Here is a 13,144-nt window from a genome sequence, read left to right as displayed (position 1 = left end):
CCTCACATTTTCTGGACTAAAATCTAAGTATTTCCCCCGAACCATTGTGAGATAATTCTTTGGACTTGGGTTCATACTTTGATCATGGTTCCTAGTGATCTATGCATTGGCATAGAACTCTTGAACCATTAAGATTCCAACTTGTTGCATGGGGTTGGTTAGGACTTCCCAACCTCTTCTTCGGATCTCATGTCGGATCTCTGGATACTCATTATTCTTGAGCTTGAAAGGGACCTCAGGGATCACCTTCTTCTTTGCCACAACATCATAGAAGTGGTCTTGATGGCTCTTGGAGATGAATCTTTCCATCTCCCATGACTCGGAGGTGGAAGCTTTTGTCTTCCCTCTTCCTTTTCTACAGGATTCTCCGACCTTAGGTGCCATTGATGGTAATGGAAAACAAAAAAAAGATTATGCTTTGACCACACCAAACTTAAAATATTGCTCATCCTCGAGCAATAGAAGAAAGAAGAGAAGAAGAAGAAGAAGAAAATGGAGGAGAGCGAGGGGAGATAGATTCGGCCAAGGTATAGTAGAGTGGGTAGTGTTGTGTGAAAATGAAGTAGAATGGAAGGGAATATATAGGGAGAGGGGAGAGGGTAGGTTCGGCCATTTAGGGTGGGATTGGGTGGGAAAATGTTTTTGAATGTTGAAGGTAGGTGGGGTTTATGGGGAAGAGTGGATGGATGTGAGTGGTGAATAGGTGATTGGGAAGAGAGGTTGAGGTGATTGGTGAAGGGTTTTTGGGAAGTGTGACATGGGGAAGAGAAAAATAGGATTAGGAGGTAAGGTGGGAATATAGTAGGTGGGGATCCTGTGGGGTCCACAGATCCTGAGGTGTCAAGGAATTCCATCCCTGCACTAAATAGGCATGTAAAATGCCATTTCACACCATTCTGGCGTTTAAACGCCGAGTGGTGCACATTTTGGGCGTTCAACGCCCACATGTAACATGTTTCTGGTGTTGAACGCCAGTTTCATGCTTGTTACTGGCGTTCAGTGCCAGCTTTTCCTCTAGGCACATTCCTGGCATTCATCGCCAAAATGTTGCTTGTTTCTGGCGTTCAGCGCCAGTTTCGTGCTCTGTTCTGGCGTTGAATGCCAGCCAGATGCTCCTTACTGGCGTTGAACGCCAGTCTGTGCTTCCTCTAGGGTGTGATTTTTTTCTTCTGCTGTTTTTGATCCTGTTTTTAATTTTTATATTTTTTTCATGACTCCTCATGATCATGTACCTAATAAAACACAAAATAACAATAAAATAAAATAAGATAAATAAAATTGGGTTGCCTCCCAACAAGCACTTCTTTAATGTCAATAGCTTGACAGTGGCTCTCATGGAGCCACAAAGGTGATCAGGTTAATGTTGTATAGTCCCAACACCAAACTTAGAGTTTGGATATGGGGTCTTAACACCAAACTTAGAGTTTGGTTGTGGCCTCACAACACCAAACTTAGAGTTTGACTGTGGGGGCTCTTCTTGACTCTGAACTGAGAGAGGCTCTTCATGCTTACTCTCTTTTGTCACAGAGGGATGGCCATGTGCCTTAAACACAAGGTAGTCCCCATTTAATTGAAGGAATATTTCACCTCTGTTGACATCTATCACAGCTCCTGCTGTGGCTAGGAAAGGTCTTCCAAGGATGATGCATTCATCCTCTTCCTCCCTAGTGTCTAAGATTATGAAATCAGTAGGGATGTAAAGGCCTTCAACCTTTACTAACACGTCCTCTACTATTCCATAAGCTTGTCTCAATGACTTGTCTGCCAATTGTAATGAGAACAAGGCAGGTTGTACCTCAATGATCCCCAGCTTCTCTATTACAGAGAGTGGTATAAGATTTATCCTTGACCTTAGATCACATAGAGCTTTTTCAAAGGTCATGGTGCCTATGGTACAAGGTATTAAGAACTTGCCAGGATCTTGTTTCTTTTGAGGTAGAGTTTGCTGAATCCAGGTATCTAGTTCATTAATGAGCAAGGGAGGTTCACTTTCCCAAGTCTCATTACCAAATAACGTGGCATTCAACTTCATGATAGCTCCTAAATATTGAGCAACTTGCTCTCCAGTCACATCTTCATCCTTCTTCAGAGGAAGAATAGTCTTCAGAGCTCATGAATGGCAGAAGGAGATTTAATGGAATCTCTATGGTCTCTATATGAGCCTCAGATTCCTTTGGATCCTTTATAGGGAACTCCTTCTTGCTTGAAGGACGTCCCAGGAGGTCTTCCTCACTAGGATTTTCGTCCTCCTCCTCCCTTGTGCATTCGGCCATATTGATTATATCAATGGCCTTGCACTCTCCTTTTGGATTCTCTTCTGTATTGCTTGGGAGAATACTGGGAGGAGTTTCAATGACTTTCTTACTCAGCTGGCCCACTTGTGCCTCTAGATTTTTAATGGAGGACCTTGTTTCACTCATGAAACTGAAAGTGGCCTTTGGCAGATCAGAGACTAGATTGGCTAAATTAGAAGTGTTTTGTTCAGACTTCTCTGTCTGTTGCTGAGAAGATGATGGAAAAGGCTTGCTATTGCTCAGCCTATTACGTCCACTATTGTTAAAGCCTTGTTGAGGCTTTTGTTGATCCTTCCATGAGAAATTTGGATGATTTCTCCATGATGAATTATAGGTGTTTCCATAAGGTTCACCCATGTAATTAACCTCTGCCATGGCAGGGTTCTCAGGATCATAAGCTTCTTCAGAAGCTGCCTCTTTAGTACTGTTGGATGCATGTTGTCATCCATTCAGATTTTGAGAGATCATGTTGACCTGTTGAGTCAACACTTTGTTCTGAGCCAATATGGCATTCAGAGCATCAATTTCAAGAACTCCTTTCTTCTGTGGTATCCCATTATTCACGGAATTCCTCTCAGAAGTGTATATGAATTGGTTGTTTGCAACCATGTCAATGAGTTCTTGAGCCTCTTCAGGCATTTTCTTTAGGTGAATAGATCCACCTGCAGAATGGTCCAATGACATTTTGGAAAATTCAGATAGACCATAATAGAATATATCTAATATGGTCCATTCTGAAAACATGTCAGATGGACACCTTTTGGTCAACTGCTTGTATCTTTCCCAAGCTTCATAGAGGGATTCACCATCTTTTTGTTTGAAGGTTTGAACATCCACTCTCAGCTTGCTCAGCTTTTGAGGAGGAAAGAATTTATCCAAGAAGGCTGTGACCAGCTTATCCCAGGAGTCCAGGCTATCCTTAGGTTGTGAATCCAACCATATTCTAGCTCTGTCTCTTACAGCAAAAGGGAAAAGCATGAGTCTGTAGACTTCAGGATCAACTCCATTTGTCTTTACAGTCTCACAGATCTGCAAGAACTCAGTTAAAAACTGATAAGGATCTTCAGATGGAAGTCCATAAAACTTGCAGTTTTGTTGCATTAAGGCAACTAGCTGAGGTTTCAGCTCAAAGTTGTTGGCTCCAATGGCAGGAATGGAGATGCTTCTTCCATCAAATTTGGACGTTGGCTTTGTGAAGTCACCAAGCATTCTCCTTGCATTATTATTGTTTTTGGCTGCCATCTCCTTCTCTTGTTCGAAAATTTCTGAAAGGTTGTTTCTGGATTGTTGTAATTTAGTTTCTCTTAGTTTCCTTTTCAGAGTCCTTTCAGGTTCAGGATCAATTTCAACAAGAGTGCCTTTTTCCCTGTTCCTGCTCATATGAAAGAGAAGAAAACAAGAAAAGAAGAGGAATCCTCTATGTCACAATATAGAGATTCCTTTGTGTTAGTAGAAAAAGAGAGGGGAGAAGAATGAAGAAGAATGAATAGTATGTATAAAGAGTAAGGATAGGGGAGGTGAAGAGAAGTGTTAGTAAATAAATAATTAAATAGAATAAGAAAAGAGAGGGGAATTTCGAAAATAATTTTGAAAAAGGGGTTAGTAATTTTTGAAAATTAAAGATAAGATGTAATTAAAATTAAAACATGAAATAATTAGTTAATTAAAAAGAATTTTTGAAAAAGGGGTGAGATATTTTCGAAAATTAGAGAGGAAAGAGTAGTTAGGTGGTTTTGAAAAAGATAAGAAACAAACAAAAAGTTAATTAGTTAGTTGAAAAAGATTTTAAAATCAAATTTTAAAAAGATAAGAAGATAAGAAGTTAGATAAGATATTTTAAAATCAAATTTTGAAAAAGATAAGATATGTTTAAAAAAGATTTAATTTTAAAATTAAAATTAATTACTAACAAGAAACTAAAAGATAAGATTCTAGAACTTAAAGATTGAACCTTTCTTAACAAGCAAGTAACAAACTTCAAATTTCTGAATCAATCACATTAATTGTTAGCTAATTTTTGAAAATATGATATAAAGATAAGAAAAAGATTTTGAAAATATTTTGAAAAAGATTTTTGAAATTTTTGAAAAAGAGAAAAAATTGGAAAAGATATGATTTTTGAAAAAGATTTTGAAAAGATAAGATTTTTAAAATTGAAAATTTGACTTGACTTGTAAGAAACAACTAATTTTGAAAATTTTTGACTAAGTCAACTCAAATTTTCGAAAATTTGGAGAGAAATAAGGAAAAGATATTTTTTGATTTTTGAATTTTTAATGATGAGAGAGAAAAACACAAACATGACCCAAAACATGCAAATTTTGGATCAAAACACAAGATGCATGCAAGAACACTATGAATGTCAAGATGAACACCAAGAACACTTTGAAGATCATGATGAACATCAAGAACATATTTTTGAAAAATTTTTGATGCAAAAAAAACATGCAAGACACCAAACTTAGAAATCTTTAATGCATAGACTCTAACAAACGAAAAATGCATATGAAAAACAACAAACAACACAAAACAATAAATCATCAAGATCAAACAAGAGGACTTATCAAGAACAACTTGAAGATCATGAAGAACACTATGAATGCATGGAATTTTCGAAAAATGCAAGAAAAATTTTTTTTAAAGCATGCAATTGACACCAAACTTAAGAATTGACTCAAGACTCAAACAAGAACACAAAATATTTTTGGTTTTTTTATGATTTTATGATTTTTTTGGAATTTTATTAATTTTTTCGAAAATAAAGTTTGGAAAAACGAAAAAGAAAAGAAAGTTTTTGAAAAGAAAATTACCTAATCTGAGCAACAAGATGAACCGTCAGTTGTCCATACTCGAACAATCCCCAGCAACGGCGCCAAAAACTTGGTGGACGAAATTGTGATCAAAGAGTTCTAGGCACTGTTAGAGAAGCTCACAACTCCGTTCAACTTAACCAGCAAGTGTACTGGGTCATCCAAGTAATACCTTATGTGAGTAAGGGTCGATCCCACAGAAATTGTTGGTATGAAGCAAGCTATGGTCACCTTGTAAATCTCAGTTAGGCAGATTAAATGATTATGGATTTCAAAAATTAATAATAAAAAGAAAATAAAATAGGATAGAAATACTTATGTAAATCAATAGTGGGAATTTCAGATAGGCGTATGGAGATGCTGTGCTCCTCTCGAATCTCTATTTTCTTATTACATTCATCCAATCCTTCCTACTCCTTTCCATGGCAAGCTGTATGTAGGGCATCACCATCATCAATGGCTACTTTCAATCCTCTCGGGAAAATGGTCCTATGCGCTGTCACTGCACGGCTAATCGTCTGGAGGCATCACCCTTGTTGATGGCTACATCCCATCCTCTCAGTGAAAATGGTCCAAATGCTCTGTCACAGCACGGCTAATCATTTGTCGGTTCTTAATCAGGTTGGAGTAGAATCCCTTGATTCTTTTGCGTTTGTCATCACGCCCAGCCTTCAGGAGTTTGAAGCTCGTCACAGTCATTCAATACCGGAATCCTACTCGGAATACCACAGACAAGGTTAGACTTTCCAGATTCCTAGGATCCTACTTGGAATACCACAGACAAGGTTAGACTTTCCGGATCCCCATGAATGCCGCCATCTATCTAGCTTATACCACGAAGATTCTGTTGGGGAATCTAAGAGATATGCGCCCGGCCTAAAGTAGAACGGAAGTGGTTGTCAATCACGCGCGTTCATAGGTGAGAATGATGATGAGTGTCACGGATCATCACATTCATCAAAGTGTTGTGCAACGTATATCTTGGAATAAGAATAGAAGAGAATTGAATAGAAAGTAATAGTAATTGTATTGAAACTTGAGGTACAGCAGAGCTCCACACCCTTAATCTATGGTGTGTAGAAACTCCACCGTTGAAAATACATAAGTGAAAGGTTCAGGCATGGCCGAATGGCCAGCCCCCTAAAACGTGATCACAGGATTCAAAATACAATCCAGGATCCAGGATGATAATATGATAGTAAAAAGTTCTATTTATAATAAACTAGCTCCTAGGATTTACATGAGTAAGTAATTGATGCATAAATCCCCTTCCGGGGCCCACTTGGTGTATGCTTGGGCTGAGCTTGATCTATCCACGAGCTAAGGCTTTTTTTCGAGTTGAACTCCAAGTTATAACGTGTTTTGGGCGTTCAACTCCGGATCATGACATTTTTCTGGCGTTTAACTCCAGACAGCAGCATGTACTTGGCGTTCAACGCCAAGTTATGTCGTCAATTTCCGAATAAAGTATGAACTATTATATATTGCTGGAAAGCTCTGAATGTCTACTTTCCAACGCCGTTGAGAGCGCACCATTTGGAGTTTTGTAGCTCTAAAAAATCCATTTCGAGTGCAGGGAGGTCAGATTCCAATAGCATCAGCAGTCCTTTGTCAGCCTCCTATCAGAGTTTTGCTCAAGTCCCTCAATTTCATCCAGAAATTACCTAAAATCACAGAAAAACACACAAACTCATAGTAAAGTCCAGAAATGTGAATTTAACATAAAAACTAATGAAAACATCCCTAAAAGTAGCTTGAACTTACTAAAAACTACCTAAAAAAAATGCCAAAAAGCGTATAAATTATCCGCTCATCAAAAACAAAATAAAGCGGAATAAAAAATGGCAAGTACAAAAACAAAATTTAACAAGTAAAGGAAGGGGGCTACCAACGTCAGATTTTAGAAGGCTGGGATCTCTCAAGTATCTTTTTGTATCCAAATGGGAATCTTGAACCCAAGTTCCCAAAATCAAATCCACAAAACTCCTCTCTAGGTCATCTAAATAGGTTAGATCACGCCTAATAATATTAAGGGTATCTTGCCAGTATAGGGGAAACGGGGGTTCTCGAAGGAAAACAAGGTAGGACGCCCTCAGCACCTCAAACTTTAAAAAAGTAATTCTTGAAATCATGAAAGGAATCATCAAAAATAGAGAAAGTCTTCGGACCTTGTACAGCACGAAAGGATATCCATCCTGATTTCTTTGTAGAACTATAAGGTTTTGTTGTGACAAAAAGATAGAAAAAGACACTCAAAGCAGGTTGGACTCCCAACTCACGACAGAGGAGCTGATACATTTTCATAAAAGCCGAAGAGTTCTAGTGTAGCTGGGTAGGAGCGAGGTTAGAAGACCGAAGAATCTCCATTTTGAAATCAGTAAAGGAAAGTCGGACACCTAGCCTAGTGAAGAAGCAATCATAGGCGTAAGAGAAAGGCTGTTCAAACTCCTCTAAACGGGGTAAGCACACTCTCTCCTCTGGGTCGGGCGATTCTAAGACATAGCTCCTCTCATCCTCCCTATTCTCAGATATACTATGATACCTACATAACTCGTCGCAATATTCCTTATCGGTCACAGGGACACAATTAAGAACAACACTATCTACCCACACCTGAAGAGTAGGGAGAACCCTAGTCGACATATTCAAAATAATCTTGCGAGACATAAACACTACACCTACAAGCAAAAAGTAAAGAAGTCCGTTACTACAAGAAGTCAGAACTCATACAAAAAGGGGTCGGGCAAATGGGAAAAACCAAAAAGAGCTACTTCTTTCAAAAGGCCCTTTTCAAAAAAAAAAAGGTCAAATGGCATTTCTCCCATACAAATTCGTTGCATCAAAGCAACACTATTTGGGGCAATAATCAACAGGGATATAGTTACAATCATATACGAAAGAAAATCCTTTTAGAAAAATCAAGAGAGGTCTTTAAAGGAGTCAAGAAGAAGCTATCCTCGAAATCTTTTCTAGTAACATTTTTTTCACAACACGAAAAAGAGCAGAAAAGTAAAATCCCTTCCAATAAAGAACAAAAAGAACAACGAAACAGAAAGTTCAAACAAAAACACACAAGTAGGCCCAGGCAAGATAAAATACAAGAAGGAAGAAATGGGACTAACCTCGATGAAGAAAAGAAGTAGATAGGCATGTCTAAAACAGCAAGCACAACGAATGATCCCCTTCTCAGCAGCAACGAACAACAACGCTTTAGAGAAAGGGACCTCAAAAGACAACGAGAACACAAAGGAGCACTTTTAAGAATGAAAAGAAGTAGATTTTCAGAAACAAGAAGAAAAAGAAGTCAAAACGGCTCCTTCGCACCCCTTTTAGTAAGCGCGGATCCCCAGGAACAGTTGCCACATATTGATCGTCTATCATTAAAGCTCCATCAACGTTTAAAATTTTAAGCACGTCGGGTAGTCTGACTAACTTAAAGACTGACATTCATAGCAGAAGCCACAAAATGCTTGAACCCGACCTTCAAAAGGAGCAGACTCAAACATGGGCACTATTTATAGCCTAGCCCAACAAATAAGAGCCAAGCCCAAAAACACTAAAAGGCCCACCAGTAAAGGCGGAACTCAAGACAAGTCCAACCTTTTTAAAGAGGTCAGATACCATCTCCACGGGGCAAAAACCCTACTTGCTCAAAGCAGATAAACTGCTCCAAAAAATATCTACCTCATTTAGAAGGAGAATCTCAACAAACTCTCAAGATAAATGGAAGGCTTATATATCAGAAAAGATAGAAATACTCTAACGAAGGTGGTTATCTACTCTACTATAACTAGACTGACACCCCCAAGTATAACTCATGTTCTAATCTCTTAAAAACCTACCTAAAGCCCTTGCTAACTTAAGCATCAGAGTCTCTTGCAAGTACCACCATGCACCTCCTTACGAGGAACTTGGACAAGCAGTACCTTGGCACCACAGTCGGATGTTGCTACTCAAAGAGACCAGGACCTCACGTTCAGGCCCAAATCAACATTTCAGGTAACTCTCAAAACAAAACTCATGTTTCATATATCATGCATGTTCTTAATAAAATTATTTAGTTCACTGAAGGTGACTATTTCTACGGTGGCTACCGTTCCTACATTGCATCTAGTTATTAGAATTTTGATATGTGACCTAAGTTTGAAGTTACTTTTTTGCCTCGGCATTTGAGAAGAGTTCACAAAAAGGCCAGTTCACAAATTGACAAAAAAAATAATTCTCAAAAACCAATCACACAAACATAATAAAATATGTCAAAGGTTGGGCCTATGGCCCCTCATATCATAAAAAAATATGTCAAAGCTTCGAATCTCGACTTATGGAGAGAACACAAGCGTTTATGGAAGGAGAGAAACGTTGTTGATTTCATATGAAGTGATAGTGAAATGTGTAAATCTAACCCCATTTGCAATGTAAAATTGTTGGTTTTAGGTTACTTATATTGTTAGTTGTAATTGCAATGGCAATTTTAGTTGGTAGGTTTGGCCGAATCATTGTAGTTACTAGTTGATACTAATTTACTACATTTTCATGTTATAACTTTATTGATTATGATATGGATGCCCTTCTTTTGTTGCAAGTAAGTGGTAGATTGATTCGAAGATCAATTAACTTGTTCAAGCACTAAAGTGCATACACAAACCAGAAAAGACATAAACCATATTTGAAAAATTTCAAGCACTAAAATGCATACAATAACAAGAAAATACATAAACCATATGCGAAATGTATATGTGATAAAGTGCATAAACTATTTCATTAGTAAGCTACATCCCTAATTTTTTGAGCACTAATGTATTCTGCAAGTTCTTCAAAATGAGTTCAACTAAGCAAAAAATCATAACCTCAAAAAATAACAAACAGTTTCTATAATCAAACAACACAAAGGGCACATCCACATAATGGCCAATATCCATCACTTCTTTTATGCTATAATTTTTTTTGTCCCTAGAGTTGAAATAAATTGGAACATCCTTGAAGCAGTTCCCATGCTTGGTGCTATCATAGTTTCTCAAGACACACCTCCAATTCGGCCTTGTTGAGGTCCCTGTCCTTGCTGAGTTGGTGGCATTACAACAGGGCTTGTTGGGAAGGCTGACTTTGTGGCCTAGAAATTGGCTACTTGCCTACTTCATTCAAGTTTAGACCACACTTTGGGGCTTGGAAGGCTTCATCTGGGCTTGTCGTGGGGGCTGCAATGAGCCTACTGTGTGGGTCTAAGTTGGGCTTTCTGTGGGCTTAAATTGGGCTTGTTGTGGAGGCCTTAATTGAGCTTAATAAGGTAGCCGAAATGGGACTTGCATTGGAGTAGGCCTTGTAACATAAAATGGTACCTAACACGGGTTAAAAGGTCTCAATAGGAGAAATTTCTCTCTCAATAGGAGAGTTTTTCTAGAACACCAGGTTCTTCTCCAATAGGGAGTTTTCATCAACCTATATTTACACCAGCATTCTAACTAGTTTATCAATCTCTTTTCTTTAGCTTCAGCACTAGTAGCAAAACACAGACATAGAACCTGCAAGAAAGAAGCAATAGTAAGTAAGGGTAGAGTTGGACATGGACTCTATAGAAGGAAAAGTGATCAGTCTCAACAAACCAAGGGAACTAAGATTTAAAGTTGATTGTCTTAACATAGTGGCCAAAGTTATCTCTGATAAGAGATAAGTTGCAAGGCTTGCAGAAATGCTTTATTGGGAATGTGGGGCAATCCATCAGGAGTAGTTGTCACTGAGATAGGATTAAAGAAGATACTTTTTAGCTTCAAAGACAGGAAAAAAGGGCTGCAAATACTTTAGAATGGATCGTGGAATGTGAGAGGTAATCTGATTAATCTTTGACTTTGGACTGAAGGTGAATCTGTGTTTGAAGTTAATCAGGATTTTATGGAATTTTGGGTTCAAGTTCATGGTATTCCTGTTGACTACATGTGCAAGGAAACAACTATTTATATTGGGAACATGTTAGGAGTTGTTGCTGAAGTAGAAGACCCAAAGGTGGATGGAGTTCTTAGGAGACCTTTCTTGAGAATAAGAGTAGGCATCAATATAACGAAGGCTCTTCCAACAGGTTTTTGGTTAGCAAGAGAAAAATCTTTAAACCTATGGGTATATTTTCAATATGAAAGGCTACCAGACTGTTACTGCTACAACTGTGGCATCGTTGGACATGAAAAGAAAAGCTGCAAGAACCCAACGGCAATGGCGGTTTGGGATCCGACAAAGCCTAGATACTCGACAGGCTTGGGAGTAAGCCAGGTTCGAGCTATTACGCTATGGGTGCTGGTAGCTCAAAACAAGGTGGATGGAAAGATAAAGATGGGGAAGAAACAGCGCGTGGACAATAAAGCATGAGAAGAGGGAGTGAGGATAGACAAGATACTGAAGAAAGCATGATCAAAGATGAGTAGAATTTGCAGCATGAATTAAGGGAAGAAGATTTCTTGGAAAATCAATTTGAGGAAGAGAATGAAAGAGAAAGAGCAGAGGGGCAGGTAAACAAAATACAGAATATCCCAGATTTTCAGGAAATGAATGCTGACCTAGAGGAATTAAGGGAAGGTTATATAATGGATACTTCATCAAGAGAGATCAGGGAAAATAAGAAGAAGGGAATAGAAAGATCAACCCAACAAGAAGCAGCTGAAGGAGAGTTTTAAGAGAGGGCAGAATTTGGGCTAAACTTTAACATCAGGCCCAATAGGAGAATAACTCATGTTCAACTAAGCAAGCAGGCTGGAAGGGAGCCAAATATTGAAGGTCCAACTAATTGGGTCAGGGATGAGTCAACTCAAAAAGAAAGAAAGAGTCTAGATCAAAAGGAATGTCAAAGATTTGAATCAAGCTATGAAGCCCACACCCCAAGGAGAAAGAATATGAAGAACTGATTCACAACAACCAAACAAATGACAAGGAAGGGAGCAAGGAAGAAAGGAACAAGCAAGATTATAAAGCAGAAAGTGGAGACATGTATTATGTTGAATTAGCGAGCAACGATGAAGAGGAAGGAGAGAAGATAGTGGAGAATAACAGAGGTTCATCAGGGTGGGAAATTGAGCTAGCTAATTATATGCAACAAAGTTTGAAACTTAAAAGGAAGAGAGAGGATAGACACATTCTACAGATAACTGGAGTAGCCTGGGAGAATGAGAGTGGAAAAGATCAAGTGCAAATCAGCAAGAGAATCAAGAATTATGAAGAAGGGGTAGCTGAATGGAATGGAACTGAGGAAGGAATAGTAGACTAGGACATAGGTAATAACAACAAGGCTGAGGAGGCGAGCCTAAGCATGCCCCAAATTCAGCCATGAATCTCTTAAGTTGGAATTGTCGAGGAGTGACGGCTTCTTCGACAATGGCTGAATTAAGAAATATTTGCAAATTTAACAAGCCGTCAGTAGTTTTTTTGATGGAAACTAGAGCTAAGGAAGGTAGAATTAATACTATTAGAAGGAAATTATGTTTTGATAAATCCTTTTGTGTAGAACTCTGGGGCTTGTTCGGAGGTCTATGTATTTTGTGGAAATCAAATGTGAATATTAATATTTTGTCGTGGTGTGATAATTTTATTACGGCTAAGATAGGTATAAACAATGGTGAATCTTGGAAATGCATATTTGTGTATGGTAATCCTATTTTCAGGAAAAGGAAGAATTTATGGAGGAATTTAACAGCCAATAATTGGGATCAAGAGGCAGCACAAATATACATTGGAGACTTTAATGAGGTTCTAACACAAGAGGAAAATGTTGGTTTACACCTAAAACCAAGAGGGCAACTTGAAGAGTTTAAGAAGTTCCTAAATGATAATAGGCTCATGGATTTGGATCTTAAAGGAAACAAATTTACTTGGTTTAGTAACCCAAAAAATGGGTTCGTAACTAGGGAAAGAATTGATCGAGTCCTAGTAAACTGGCAATGGAGGGAAAAGTTTCAACATGCTATTTTGGAAGCCCTGCCAGCGATAAGTTCGGATCATTGTCTATTAATGCTGACTACTAACCCGAGGAATAAAACGAATACGCATTTTAAGTATGAGGCA

At 38.3% G+C, this 13,144-nt stretch overlaps 1 non-coding gene across 1 annotated transcript; it reads left to right on the top strand.

The window, feature by feature from the left end:
* The first annotated feature begins 3,036 nt into the window (after positions 1–3,036).
* Positions 3,037–3,140, top strand: LOC112704260 (small nucleolar RNA R71). The gene has a single exon (XR_003154895.1). It is a non-coding gene; the product is annotated as a small nucleolar RNA R71 (small nucleolar RNA).
* Positions 3,141–13,144: the final 10,004 nt, after the last annotated feature.

This window comes from Arachis hypogaea, chromosome 7, assembly GCF_003086295.3.
Source record: "Arachis hypogaea cultivar Tifrunner chromosome 7, arahy.Tifrunner.gnm2.J5K5, whole genome shotgun sequence".
Classification (NCBI taxonomy): Eukaryota; Viridiplantae; Streptophyta; class Magnoliopsida; order Fabales; family Fabaceae; genus Arachis; species Arachis hypogaea.
This window is presented reverse-complemented; position numbering and strand designations above follow the sequence as displayed.